At 41.3% G+C, this 14,142-nt stretch overlaps 1 protein-coding gene across 4 annotated transcripts in view; it reads right to left on the bottom strand.

Moving 5' to 3' along the window:
- The window catches only part of elf1 (E74-like ETS transcription factor 1), a 56,087-nt gene that overhangs the window by 40,269 nt on the left and 1,676 nt on the right, over positions 1 to 14,142 (bottom strand). For 2 of the 4 annotated variants that reach the window (XM_083785819.1, XM_083785820.1), the window contains exons 2-4: positions 13,354 to 13,414; positions 13,165 to 13,222; positions 12,965 to 13,036 (exon numbers count right to left, since the gene is read on the bottom strand). The exons of 1 other annotated variant lie outside the window; for it this stretch is intronic. The gene's annotated coding sequence lies outside the window, so the exon portion shown is untranslated. Of the gene's footprint in view, positions 1 to 11,434; positions 11,455 to 12,964; positions 13,037 to 13,164; positions 13,223 to 13,353; positions 13,415 to 14,142 lie in introns of those variants that run through there. One more of the 4 variants, XM_083785823.1, reaches the window with a different exon arrangement.

Genomic DNA, 14,142 nt, shown 5'->3' with positions numbered 1-14,142 from the left:
CCAGGAAAGCATCCGTGTCCTTTTAGATGTTAGCTGTAATATATATAGCACAGTGGATCCCAGACTCCTTCTGTCTGGAAGACCAAACATCTAATGCTCATGCAAGAAGGAACCCCTGCTTGGCCAGAAGAGATATGGGGCTGACAGGAAGTACTATTTGTTAACCGGTGGGTGTATGTTCTAATCTACCTGATACCAGGGACTACATTTCTCACTGGTACAGTCCCTACTGTTACCACTGTTACCATTGTTACCATTCTACAACACAGAATGGTAACAATATCATTTAATTGATTAAAATCATTTCCAGACTGCAGCTTTAAAGCTTAGAATTGGACAAGATGCAACAAGCTTTGATATTTAAATGTAATTCATGTATTTGTATTTGCATTGTTCTCTCAAATACTCACCAGATTCTATCCATAAATCCTATCAAAGCACACAGATGCGATCTCATTCAGCACAGATCAGATTATAATTATCCAATGGTTGCTGTAAATTGGGTAAACATCTGTCTTTTAATGTGCTGATGATTACAGAGTCCGACCGTCTGAATTATGAAAAATCAAAACCCAAATACGTCAGACACTGGGCTCGTGGTTGCCACTGACACCATAACTCTCTCTCTCTGCAGCTGCTGGCATCCCAGCCAAAAAGGGCATTGTTCATGTTGTCATTTGTCAGTGTACCCAACATATGAATATATTATTTAGTAATACATTACTGTAATATTAGTACTTTCCCCAGTAACGAGTAGTGTAACTTATTACAATTGGCAAACACAGAAATTACATTTACACACTTCAGTGGTATCACGTCCAAGTAATGCTGCATTACAATGAATGTGAGAATGTGATTGTTTTTGACTGAGGTAAGAGCTCTATTTTCAACATGGTTTGTCTATGAGCCATCCGTCTGTCCAGCTGTGTAGAGCACAGTGTGAAGCGACACAGTAGGAGGTCTTGCAAAAGTAGCTTAAATAGCAGATGTACAGGCTCAGAACACACATTGAAATGTTTTGTGAGCTGGTAGTTCTGATATTTTCATTATGTTTGAAAAGTTTTGAAAAATGTTTAACATTGTTGAACATTTTCAACTACTGTATATGCCAGCCCAAGTTGAAAGTGGTTATGTCTGCCTGTGCATTTTAGAAATACAGTATTTAACCAATGAAAATAATTAACAAGAGTTTGACCGAGAGAGATGCAGGTTTAATCACTGCACTGTACTGTCTCCTACCCTACTTGATACATTATTGTCTCCACCAGGCCGAAGGCATGGGGGGAGAGTATGTTTTGCACTCCGTCCGTCCGTCCGTCCGTCCGTGTGTGTGTCCGTCCGTGTGTCCGTGAGCAGCTAATCTCCGGCACCGTTAACCCGGTCCATGCCAAATTTTGCACACACACTCCCTGGATGCCAACGATGAACCTCTGCCCCAAACTTTCCAGAACGGCCTGTTATAGCGCCACCAGGAGGCCGCTTTGTGCAAAACAAGTTTTTGCACAGTACACCTACAGATTTTGTCCAAACATCACGCAAATTGGTACACAGTCTCTCTAGAGCCATTCAACGAAACCGGTCTTTCAGATTTCTCAGACTCCATCCTGATTGGTTAAGATTGGCTTCCAAAGTTCACAGGAGTGCTCAGTTTCAAACAAAATGCTGCAAATCATGAACACATCGCGTGATTTCCGTGAAATTGTGCACGCACATTCCCACTAGGCCGAGGACAAAATGCCACATGAATAATTTCAATTCAGCCTCAAGGTGGCGCTATAACTGGCCGAAAAGTGTTTTTACCTCTAACTGCACGGATCTGTGGATAACTTTGTATGCCAACTCCCTAGAGGCCAAGGAAAAACCTTTGCCTGGAATTTTTCACATCTGCTCTTTATAGCGCCACCAGGAGGCCGACATATGTAAAACACATTTTCTATTATTACTCCTTCAGATTTTATCCAAATTTCACGCAAATCGGTACACATGATCTCCATAGTCATATGATCAAGACAGGTTTGTTTGATTTCTCATATTCCATCCTGATTGGCCACGATTGGCTCCTACAGTTTTCAGGAGTAGCCCGCTTTGTACAAATCGCCACAACTCCTCAACGCAGCGTCCGATTGCGATGAAACTGTGCACGCATATTCCCACTAGGCTGAGGAAGAAATCCTGGTGGAGACCTGTGTCCAGAAGGGCACTTTTTCTAGTTTGCTTCTAATATTGGAGGTTTTTAGATGAAGAAGGTTCATGATGGCCTCAACAAATGATGAATGTTACCATTAACTCAGGACAATTGTTATTGTTTTGTACGTTGTTTGTATTTGTACTTTTTGCCAATGTCTGTACCTACTGTACCAGTGAGGAACCCCCACCGGGAGTACGTTGAGCCTTTGTCCTACTACTACTCCCGCCCAACACACCCTGCTGACAGGTGCCGCCCCAGCCTGTATGATTACATGCTGTGACAATTATCACCCTCCCCACCTGGCATCCCTCCACCCGGACCCGAACCACTGCCTCTGCGGTGGTTCTGGGCAGGAACTTTACCACTGCTAGTTTTGAATTTTAACAATGTGTCCCTGTGTCTGTCCGTCTGTCCAAGCACGAATACTGAAACACCTCACTAATAGAGGGTATGCGTGTGACATTATCATCAAACCAGGATGTTATGCAGGAACCCATACTGAGTGTCAAAAAATTACTTTCTGGCATTGACAACTCATACATCCAAACAGAAAAGTCCAATATGATTGCATTAAACAATGTCAAATTACATTAAACTCACTTTGCCACTCACTTTGCCATTCACTTTATGCATGCGCATACCCTCTATACCACTGGATGGCACAGGTTTTTTCTCAGAGCTCACAACGTGTTGCTGTGCAAGTAAAGTAAAGTACAGTACAGTACAGTACAGTACAGTACAGTACAGTACAGTACAGTACAGTACAGTACAGTACAGTACAGTACAGTACAGTACAGTACTACGAAGAACAGTACAGTACTACAAAGTACAGTACAGTACAGTACCAACAGCATCACTCACTTCAGACGGGTCTGATTTCTATGTTTCAATTAGACATTCTGTGTAGTTATTAGGCTACATGGGGGCTTATGATACAAGACAATGAATGAAAAATGCACCCTAAATAGTTTACAAATGTAATTTCTTGATCTGGGTAGCGATAAAGAAGCATTTCTGTAGTTTCTGTAGTGTTATATTGTCAATGACTGGTTTGTTAGACCTAATACACACACACACAATAATGAAGTGGGACAGTCCCTTCAAATATTTTCATGAAAATTAACTGCCGGCACTCACTCCATTATCAAATAACAAATCTTGCCAATATATTGCTTGATTACATCACAAGCTACAGCCTTTGGTATGTTCTTAGCAGAGATGCCCTCCTAAGAATGACACGTGAGTTTTGACAAAACACATTTTCTTGTGTGGATCGAAGCTTTAAGCCTGTTTACATCATTTTAAAATAGTCCAACTAGCCGATCTACAACTACACGTTGTGAGCTTGTAGATCAGCTATTTGAACTATTTTAAAAGGTTTTTAGGGGTGGCGCAAGATATAGCCCTTATTCTTTTATACATTTGGAAATGACTGCAATCAAGCACTCATTCACAATATGGTAAACGTATCATCTGGATAGGATTTAATTCATAATGTTCACACAACAATTCCAATCCTCTCAAGGGGAAAGCAATAAAAAGTTAGGACTTTTTAAGTGTGGTTGCTTCAAGACATGTCACTGGGGTAAAATGAAACCCAGACCACAGTGAAAACAAAAGGCTTGTCTCAAATAGCGCATGTCTTATCCCCAGAATGGTGTATTGGCTACAGCCAAACAGCCCTGATGTAGTGTGCAGAGTGGAACCATGTGACCCCAGCTGACTAAACTGGAAGGACACACCTTTCCTTTGCAGCCTAAAAATAAAGGCTGCTAGTACAAGCAGATACAAGCCAAAGCACAGCAAACCCACAAACTAAAACATTGTTTTAGTCTTAACCACTTTCAAGTGGCGTTCCTGTTTTTCCCATGTTAATATAGGCGAATAAATTCAGGTAAAATGTGTATTAAGGCTTTCAAAAGTCTCAAAACTTTCAGAAATAACTAAAAATACTGAATAATCTCAAAACCGCTCTGTGAAGTGAGGGGCGCTCTTATCATCATACATCATCACATTCCGTGCTCAGCCAATCGAATCATCACAAATGTGGTACACATTCCGTGCTGGCACCCCTCAAAAACAAATATTTTCAGATATACATTTTTGAGGGGCACTGGCCCCTCTTATGTCCAGCTTTGAGGGTTTATGTAAACACAAACATTGTTTTGCTACCGTTTCCTATGACTAGTTTTGACTTTTGAGTGTTTGTGCACTCAAACACAAACATTGATGATATGACGATATATCATCCGATAATATTGGGAGGCCGATAATATCCGACATCCCCAGTTTCCATGGAATCAGTGGCATGTCCAGGGGATGACCTGGAGTGACAGGCCACCCCTGGAATCTGACTGGCCACCTCATTACATTACACACTCTTTGCATTCGGAAATACACTCTGAGAGCGCACACAGTGACTACCGAGTTGAAAATTGAAAAGCCTGATGCGTCTGAACATTTGAGACTACAATGGCGGTAGGATGAAGACAATGGTTGTTCAAAATTACATATGGAAAATGATGTTCTCTATGGCAGCACCCAAATATTACATTTGAATGATGCCACTCTATTGTGTTGCCAAGGTAGGTTTATTCATGTTTTAAATTAAATGTTAGACAGGAATGTAAGACACTGTTAGTAATTAAAGTAGATATATATGGGAGGAGACGAAAATGGTATAATTAATGATATTCCAATGCATGTACATACACACACACACACACACACACACACACACACACACAAACACACACACACACACACACACACACACACACACACACGTGTATGCATCTGTGTGTGCGTTGTGTGCACATGCTCATATTTTAATTCCACCCTTGCATAAGTCAGTGCCCCACTTGGGGCATGCAATAAGGTCTCTTTACATACACAATACAGAATACTTTTTCTTCCAGGCTGCTGCACGTCTAGCAACACCCAAAGAGACTGCTGGAACTACTTTTCACATGAGCTTTGGAAAGCCTGTCCTTTCAACCCATTAGATTAGCCGTCTGTTGACAGCTAATCTCTGGCACCGTTGGCTTGATCGCAGCCATACTCTGCACATACACTCCCTGAATGCCACAGCTGAACCTCTGCCCCAAGGTTTTCACATCTTATAGCGCCACCAGGAGGCCACTTTGTGCAAAACATTTTTTTGGACAGTACACCTACAGATTTTGTCCAAACATTACACAAATTCAACAAAACCGGTCTTTCAGATTTTTCAGACTCCATCCTGATTGGCTAATATTGGCTTCCAAAGTTCGCAGGAGTGCTCAGTTTCAAACAAAATGCTGCAAATCATGAACACATCGTGTGATTTACGTGAAATTGTGCACGCACATTCCCACTAGGCCGAGGAAGAAATACCACTGGAACATTTTCAACTCAGCCTCATGGTGGCGCTATAACTGGCCGATTAGTGTTTTCACCTCTAATTGCACGGATCTGTGTAAAACTTTGTATGCACACTCCCTAGAGGCCAAGGAAAAACCTTTGCCTGGAATTTTTCACATCTGCTCTTTATAGCGCCACCAGGAGGTTGACATATGTAAAACACATTTTCTAAGATTACTCCTTCAGATTTTATCCAAATGTCATGCAAATCGGTACACATGCTCTCCATAGTCATGTGATCAAGACGGGTTTGTTTGATTTCTCATAATCCATCCTGATTGGCTACGATTGGCTTCTAAAGTTTTCAGGAGTAGCCCGCTTTGTACCCGTTTTGTACAAATCGCCACAACTCCTCAACGCAGTGTCTGATTGTGGTGAAACTGTGCATGCATATTCCCACTAGGCTGAGGAAGAAATGCCACTTGACAGTTTTCAAATCAGCGTCATGGTGGCGCTACAACAGGCCGTGTCGCGTCACACACACACACACACACACGTTTATATTACTCCTAAACATTTTGCCAAACATCACACACACTCCTATCCTCCTGGTGCAGACCTGTGATCAGAAGGGCACTTTTTCTAGTTGTTCTTGAAATTGTTAGTATTGTTGATGTTGCTGTTATTATTATTGTTGTTGTTGTTGTTGTTCGTCTTTGTGTCTCTCTCCCCCTCTCTCTCTCTCTCCGTCCTTTCCACCCCAACCCCCCAACAGAGTCGACGCAGATGGCCGCCCACCCTCAAGCCTGGCTCTGCTCAAGGTTTCTTCTCATTAAAGAGGAGTTTTTTTTTCCACACTACTGGCATTGTCACCAAATGCTTGCTAAGGAAAGAAATGTTGGGTCTCTGCTCTATTATGTAAAGCGTCTTGAGATAGTGGCACTATCTATAATAGATGAAGTGTCCTCAAGCCAACCAATGAAAGTGGTCCAGTGAGTCAATAGTATGGGTAAAAATAAATCACACTTGCATAAATAAAGCATAACAAAGTCATTAAACCACAAGAACTACTCAGCCGAGTGTTATCTAGGCCAGATTAATAATATAGGTCAAAGTTTAACTTTGTCTAATGTTGTCTGGACTGGAAGTAGGTTTGTGTAAGGCATTTCTAACTTTGTTTACCCCAATTCAATGTGAATGCTCTGACACTTTATCCAGGCATGTCATGTGCTACAAATGACAAAAAAAAAGAAGGAAAAAAAAGGATATTGATTCAATATAAGGCGCCTAACAAAAGACGAGAAAGCGAAATCTAAACCTTGAGGACTGGAGATATGGTTTGCCTTTGGAGGACAGAGAGCTATTTATATAGTTTGGAGGTCAGCTGATGGCTGGGAACACAGGGAAGCCCTCATAACTGGCTGTCAGAGGATAGCTTGCAGCATAGATGTGGACCTCATGGGAAGCAAGGATTGAGGCACAGAAAATGGCAGCTAATCCTGCCACCCTAATTAAAACCCACGCACCCCGTTTATCCGGCCGCATTTGTCCGCCTTCTCCTACCAAACCACACCGTTTGCCCACATCTCACCATGCACAATACCACCGGCATGCCTCTCCAGACATAACGCACTACTTTGCATCCATGCAACTGTCATAATTACTGTACAGTTTTAATTTGCATGAAAAACCATGTTATTGCGCAATATTTCACAGTGATGCAAATTACATCACATTTTAGGCCACACCCCATTCCACTATGCGCGCGCACACACACACATACACACAGGGCGCAGCAGTATAGTATTGTACAGTACAGCACAGTATGGCACAGTACAGTACGGTATAGTATTGTACAGTACAGCACAGTATAGTATGGTGCAGTACAGTCTGCTACAGTACAGTATGGTACAGTACAGAAAAGTATGGTACAGTACGGAAAAGTATGGTACAGTACAGTACAGTACAGTACAGTACAGTACAGTACAGTACAGTACAGTACAGTACAGTACAGTACAGTACAGTACAGTACGAAGGCCGGTCGAATTCTAGTACTTTTAATTAGCCCCTCCGAGATGGACAAAAATGTCCCTGTTATTATTATTATTACGTTGATCATGAAATAACCTCTGATTGGCTTGATAACTAACTGCCATTACTGCCAGGGCAGGCGGTGAGCCTTGAGAGCTTTAGACATCCAGAGGCACTGTGAAAACACAGACTTCTTCAGCCAGTCAGACAACGACCTCCCTCCCTGACCTAACATGACTCACAGCACTGACTGAGCATGACGGCAGTGATGCAGAGCCAACAAAGTAGTGTGGAGGTGTACAACTGTGCTGACGTTGCAATCTATTCACAACGACTACACTTAAGCCCCCCACCCCTACACATAGTGATTCATTGACCACAAGAGGAAGGTAACCAATGTGCCATTCAATTAAAACTGACATAACTAAGGTGTTTATGTTTGTTAGATTGATTGATTGATTGATTGATTGATTGATTGATTGATATTTTTATTTCACAGTATGTAGAATGGGTACATAAAAAATGAAAATTTCAAAACGAAAGCACAAGTCAAATACAAAAACTGCTACTTTGTGGACGAAACCATGAAAAGCAAAAGACTTGTTTACATCAGGGTCTACTATTTTTGTTTTGCTCTTTGAGAGCGGTTATGAAGGAGTCAAGGGATTCACATATCTAATGGCTGTTGGTAGGGCGTTCCACATTTTAGTGGTATAGGAGCAAATTTAATCCTGAGCTGAATCTGGGTTGCACATGGTTTGTTGAACTCCCTCTGGTTTTGTGAGTGTGGACATTTAGGACATATTTAGACAGGTACATGGGTATCTTGGTGGTGTAGCGAATCTTGTAGACCAGACCCATTGCAAGATGCTGTACTCTGTCGTCAACCTTAAGCCATTCCAGCCTATCAAAATGGGCAGGGGTGAGGTAGGTTCTGGGAGTGAGGCCAAGTAGGAGCCTGACCAGTTTTTCTTGGTTTTGGGAAGCCTGGAGCCTTGTTTTAAGGGCCTTTGAGGTACTGTGGTACCAACAGGTGCATGCATAGTTGAAGAAACCTTGTACGAGGGCTCCTGTTAGGGTCCTCAGGGTGTTTCTGTTGACTAGTGAGGAGATCCTGTACAGGAATCTTGTTCTTTGGTTGACTTTTTGTGTGTGTGGCCCCAACTTCTACTATCCTGATAACATAAATCTTAGATTTATAACCTAAACTTCAGACACTGCAATAGCATTAAATGTGTGTTGCGAATGTGGGCCAAGTTGGCTGTTACTGAACAATTTAACCAAAATGCAGCATACTGTAAAGATCCATTGTATGATAGCATAAACCAAGTAGTTTTTGATTGGTCGCATTTACTATGAACTCGTACATTTTTGTCCGTCAGTCAGTCAGTGTATTACTCAAAATCCACATACCGGTACATGTGAAAGCCCCCATATATGGTGCCCAGGTCTCATGAGTCATGACATCACGTGACATCATCAGGGATGGAGATCTCTGATGTCATACTAAATGCGACTTGCTGTCGCAATTAAGCCCATATATGGAGATCCCTGATGTCATCAATATTGGCCAGCAACTCTACATCTGACCTCAAACCCTTTAGATCTCCCCATATATGGATATATGTCAGAACCTGTTCTGACATTCCATATGTTGATCCTTCCCAATCCATCCTTTGATGTCTCCCTTTTGACTGATACCTGTCCATTTAAACTCTAGACTGCCCCAAAGTTATTAATGCAGCCGCACCCGGCAGCTGGAGTTCTCAACAGGCCTGAAGTTTAAGGCCCGGCCCTACCTGGGCCCTCATCAAACCCTGTACACTCAAGACACTGCCCCCGCTGCCACCCTTAGATCTCCATATACGGAGCTGACCTGTTCTGACATTCCATATGTTGATCTGACTTCATCAAACCCTGTACACTCAAGACACGCTCCATATATGGCCAGTACATAATTCCTTCCATATGTTGATCTGACCCCCCATGCCAAATCGCCAGCGCTCGCCCAGCAGTCTGCTGTCACCCAGGCAGATGCGTGCACAAAGGGCGACATCAATTCTCGCACTCAAGCGTCTTAGTGGTTATATAAGCTTGGAGCAGCTGATGTCACATTTAGGACAGTTAGCAGAGACAGTCACGGCAGCCTGTGTTGCTCTACAGCTCAGATCGACAGTATCTAGCTATAATCTAACAGCAGATAGAGGGATAAGAGCAAGTCTGGTGCAGAGCAATTTTGCAGCTACCAGACCTAGTTTTCTCGAGCCCATTGTCAAACTGCCACAAGGCCTTGAAAACATATTGTCAACATAATACCCACTGGCTGTACGCACAGTAGTTTAATAATTCAAAAATCAAGCCTGAGGGAGGGACAGCTTGTCACTCAAGCATCAACCCCAGAAAAAAGCACTACAGTACAGCTACAGTGACTGGTATTAAGACATTAACAAATTTGACATATTTAGTTGGGATTACAGATATTTGAATGTAAAATTAACATTAAAAGTAGCACAATCCTTTCCCGCATACTGTAGATTATTGTAGCCTATACCTACCCTGTATACAGTAGAACCAACATTACGTCAAAACCCTCCACTAAACATTAACTACCAGTCTACCATACCAAAGTGCAAACAGGAGCACTTGTTTATTTCTGTAAATTGCTATGCTCTTAATGTTTTTTGACCAGCACATTACCATCCCAAGTCGACCGTAAAAATAATAAATGATCCGATATATAGAAAGAGTAGTGTATATATATAGTAATCTAATAATGCTAAAATGCCAAAGAGCTGGACAAAATATATATGTTTTATGCATCCCATCATTAGCTCTATTGAAACTGGGCTACTTAGTACAATGTTACTAAGTAACCCAGTGAGTAATTTCTCATCAATAGCATTTGCTACAGCACTAGAAGCTAAAACTACTTTTCAGTACAAGTTGTTAGAGATACCGTTGGGTTTATGTGTCTTACGAATGTTACGATCACTTCTGAAGCAGTCATTGGACAGCTTACATATAATATCACTCTGACAAGTGAAATTTTCAGTTGACTGTAACTCTGGTTTACATCATCACACTGCACTTTTCAGATTGATGGACACAAGCTAAGGCTAGATGGCATGTTCCAGTCACATGCTCCACATTGTAAAAGGCAGTATGTAGGCGGGGTGAGGTTACAGGTGGAATTTCCCTTGTCTCTCCTTTCTTTCTGACGTCACATCCAATGCAGTACAAGGTCTAGTACTGCTGCCTAGTGATAGAAGATATCCGAGGACATGAAACTCAGGGCCAGAGATGGTGAAATGGCTGCATGAAATTAAGGGAACTTTACACAATGGCAGTTCCTCCCACAGTCTTTCAAAAGAGACAGACAATCATGGAGGGTCGGTTTCTCAAAATGGGAAGTACAGCAGTTTAGTCTATTCCTTCATTTAAGCAAGTAATGCGTTTCAGCCAGTCATATGATTGTTTATCAACACATACAGTATGAACATTGCCATCTTGTGGTTATATGTAAGGTGCCAAATTAAATGTACACATATACAAGTGGAACCGGTGTCCAGAGGTGGTGGCCTCATATGAGCAGTTCTTGTTAGTCCACTGAAATAATGCAACACATAATGCACAGCAACACATAATGCACAGCAACACCTATAGTTTCACAGCTGGCAAATGGATGATGACATTTAGACATTTCACATTATGGGTTTGGTAATTTGCCAAACCAAAAGGCCACAATTTTAAACACGTTCTCCACTTTATATCCATGATGAATCAACTTCTGAAACCGCATGAACTCCACGTTGCACACCAGAGATGATAGCTTGTTTCTATAAACTACCTGACATCAACAGTGCAGTCCCTCACCTGTCTCTTGCAAGGCCAACGTGAGCGCTATTGGTCCATTGTGAGGCACTAGTGGTGCTTCTGAACCAGCGTAAGAGCTCAGTCCTTCTTCTCTTTAAGCAGCCAAATCAACATCCAGAAGCCCATTAAGGCAGACAGGCAGAGCCTAGACGATGTAAGAAGAGCCTCGGTCTGAGGTCTGGACATTGATAGGAGCCCTCGACAATAAATGGATCACAACGCAGTACAGCTCTCCATTGTCTCTGGCCGTCACACTCCTCAGCTGCTCGGGCTGCTGACGGTGACATCACTGTCACACGATGACGACCAGGAATTTCATTAGCCTCTACCACAGAGGCTTCTGTTCCCAGCATGCCCAAGAACACAACCAATTGACTGCAACCATATGCTGAACCATTTTCAGCCCACTCCATAAAAAGTTGCTTTTGTGGCTCAAGCATGAGCATAGGCTTGGTTTGAATATTGGTGTGGACTGTGGAGTCAATGGGGGCTGATCTCTTTTCTTTTTACATAGTCCTACATAGACATACTACCCAATGTTACTACATGCAGGAACATGTACATTAATGTATATGTGTGCCGGACCGGCACATGAAACATACACAACTAAGAAAATTATGATAGTATACCCCTTTCTCTGCAGTCAACAAGTATTATGTATAAAACAAACTAAATTAACTAAAACTTCATCTTCAAAACGGCATCCTCCTCTCTTCTAAGTAAAGGACGAAAAGACATGTCTAATTGTCTATATCTCATGAAGAAGCCAGGTAGTGCACTCACATCTGTGGCCCAGGTGCAAGAAATAGTGGTTATAGAGGTTCACACCCTATGGAATGTATGGAGTGCATATTCTAATAACAAACAACTTCCTAAAGATAATATGTAAATCAAAGCAATATTTAAAATATTATTTTATATTAGTATGTGCATTCCATATATTCCATAGGGCTGGACCACACATGGACATATGACACCATCAACTTGCAAAGGGAGCAGTTCCTATTGAGTAAAGGATTCTCTATTTATGAAAGAAATAAAATATTGAAGGTGTTTTTATTTTTTAATTTTAGTTATAGAGGGCAAGGATAATGTTTTAAGGCATATTTGTCTTATTAGCCAGGGATCCTTTTAAAAGCTCCCAAAATAATTTAATAGCAGCTATTACATACTTTTTGGAGCTTTTAAGACAGTGTGCGGATCTCTTCTTTCTCTTTCAATGATCTTCATCTTCATATGACCTGATGAAGGTCGAATAAGATTGGAACGTTGACAAGCAATACAACTTTAGAGGCGCTTTTTCAGTATCACCAGTGTACTATTCTTAATTTTAATTGTCTATATCTCTCCCTGATGTGTATGTATGATAGAGCAAACATTGACTTTCTAGAGATGTTTTAACAGATTAGAATATAGTTCCATAAAAGGTAGGTTGCTGAATGCTTAGCTATTCAAAATATACTATGACATCATTACTACCACAATGTACCTCAAAGAAGTGCACTTGTCAATTCCAATGATTAGACTCACCCGTGGAGCTGTTGCATCATTTCCTGTCTCTGTCCTGCTGGTGGTACCTGAAGGCATTGCTTCTCCGTGCACCTTTTATTAATATGATACATCAAAAACATATATAAGCTCAGCTCCCTTCGTTTGGTGATTATTGCTACAATGACATAGCCCCATTATCTCAAATAATAATATAGAGCGGCCCTCAGTTATAACCTCACCTGTAACTTTCTTGCACCACCTGCCTCTCCTGTCCTTCAGGGATTCAACTCCATTCACCTTTTAAAATAATACATTGATGGATTGATACAATGTATGTATAGAGGCTAACTTAATTGTTAGTGAAATAACCTACTATTTGAAATAGTAGGTTAGTATTGCCCCCCAAATGTCCAAAATTACAATCTCACCTGTGGGCTTGTTACACCACCTGTCTCTGTCCTGTTGGGAGAGTGTTTGCACTTCTTTCTCCTAATAAAAAGATACACAATGTTTTATAGACAGAGGGGCAATACAATCCAAAGTAAACACTAACTTCTTTGTGAAGGTGGGATTTGTCATGTTGTATGTCCTATGCGTCAATGGTTCATTGCAGTGTAAGCTCACCTAATTACACTATTTGCAAAACATCCTTATATGTTCATTTAAATTTGAGGCATTTTGCAATAGGTTTCTCACTAGCTACAGTAAAAATGAAATGGTTGACAATATCCATTCATGGCCTCTACAAGCACACACACACACACACACACACACACACACACACACACACACACACACACACACACACACACACACACACACACAATGTTGATAAACAGTAGCTTAACTAGCTAACAGTAGCTAAACATAACATCACTGTTGCTTGTCATTGTTTTTTGGGCCAAACTGACACTACAGAGGTGGGAAAGACCATTCCACACAGTTGTTGTTTGCCTAATATTGCTAATCAAGCCAGATCTAGTAAGCACTAAGCAGATCAGATGACATCCTGTACCTTCATAAATGAGAGCACATGGTTCAGAAACACATACCCCTTTATGCTTACACAACTTAGTCTTGCTAACAACATATATCTAACTATATTGATTGATTTAAATTAATATTATATGGGAAAATCCCAATTATCCTTTACATTGTGAAACAATAAACATCCTTGTTTACAGTCAATGCTACCAACCACACCAACTCTATATTAA

Source organism: Protomyctophum parallelum (assembly GCF_964188405.1).
Source record: "Protomyctophum parallelum genome assembly, chromosome: 16".
In the NCBI taxonomy this organism is placed as follows: Eukaryota; Metazoa; Chordata; class Actinopteri; order Myctophiformes; family Myctophidae; genus Protomyctophum; species Protomyctophum parallelum.
The sequence above is the reverse complement of the archived record's forward strand: the minus strand, read 5'-3'. Positions and strand labels throughout refer to the sequence as shown.